This window comes from Cicer arietinum, unplaced genomic scaffold (genome assembly GCF_000331145.2).
Source record: "Cicer arietinum cultivar CDC Frontier isolate Library 1 unplaced genomic scaffold, Cicar.CDCFrontier_v2.0 Ca_scaffold_5379_v2.0, whole genome shotgun sequence".
Lineage (NCBI taxonomy): Eukaryota > Viridiplantae > Streptophyta > Magnoliopsida > Fabales > Fabaceae > Cicer > Cicer arietinum.
The window spans coordinates 69-1506 of record NW_027339026.1 but is presented as its reverse complement, the minus strand read 5'-3'; the positions used below and the strand labels follow the sequence as shown (position 1 = coordinate 1506).

The 1438-nt window shown below is 26.6% G+C and overlaps 1 non-coding gene across 1 annotated transcript; it reads right to left on the bottom strand.

The window, feature by feature from the left end:
• Positions 1-854: 854 nt before the first annotated feature.
• Positions 855-927, bottom strand: TRNAV-UAC (transfer RNA valine (anticodon UAC)). The gene has a single exon. It is a non-coding gene; the product is annotated as a tRNA-Val (tRNA).
• Between the last annotated feature and the right edge of the window lie 511 nt (positions 928-1438).

Here is a 1438-nt window from a genome sequence, read left to right as displayed (position 1 = left end):
CTAAAAGAATTGTTTTAAATAGAGTTGTATATATTAGTCTAATTCAACCAACTCGACAAATCCAACTCGAATTAATCCAAAAATAGTTTGGATCGGATAAATTAATGTGAATGGGTGATTCTGATTTCATAAAATTGTAAATCACTCAAAAACTTTAGGAATTGAGTAAAATTAGACCTAATTGATTTTACTTATCTTACGCATGTGGCCTAATTTTTAAAAATTATTTAGTTATTTTATAATGTTAGACTTTAGTTATTTTGGAGCTTGTAAGTATTTTATGCAAGTTTAGTAACCTTATAACTTTGGTTACATTGATGTTTATAATTAAAAAAAATTATGATTTTAATATTCTCATTAATTGTATGTTATATACTCTATGTCTTATAACAAGTGTTACTTTAGCAAAAAAAAAATGTTTCTAAATGAATGTCATTATGAATTTTCAATGCAACATAAGTAACTCATAATGAAGTAGCTCATAACTCATAATATGGCATGACACAACTCATAAGTAAAATAAGGGACATAGCTTAAATATATTAAGCAACCATAACACCATCAAATGACAAAGGAAGCTTTTGATTTCACAAATATGTGTTAAATACAACAATTGATGTCCAAACGGATCACGAACCGCACAATTAAATATTCATCTCTATTTTAAAAAATTGGTGGTGAAAAAATATTGCAATATTCTTTATACATAATTACATAGTAGATTATTCCGAATTTAGAAAAGACCCTTCCTTTATCATGTCAAAAAGTTCAAAATTGAAGACATGAATATAAATAATTTCTTCAGTTAAATAAAAATAAATATTTAATTTACAAAATTACATAAAATTTGCAAATGTTGCTGCCCAGGATCGAACTGGGGACCTTTAGTGTGTAAGACTAACGTGATAACCACTACACCACAGCAACTTTGATACAAAATAATAAATTAACTTATAAAGATTAAATTGTAATTTAAATTTAAGAGTTAATATGTTTTTATTAAAAACAGTCACGTATGTTTTTAGTTTTTTTTTTTCTATAAAATTTTATCAATTTGTATTCCTCACTTTTTTAACCTCTATTAAACATCAGTTGCTTTCAGTTCCTCTTTTTATAAAAATTATGTGTTTTTGTAAACTATATACAACTCCTCATATGTTAAATTTAGTGTTGGCCACCAAAAACGTGACAATTAATGTAGATTTCACGTTTACTTCTTCTCGATAGAAAATGGTATATTTGAAGAAAAGTAAACGTATACAGTATTGTACTTGTTTTTTAAGACACTTACAGAAAATTCATACAAGCCCATAAATTTAAAAACATTAGGTGTTGAATTGGCCGGGAATCGTGCCTGTCTTTAAATACAATACAAGTATGTCACGTGCATGAGCTATTTCCCTTACTTTATGTATCCACTCTCACATGGTAAATTACG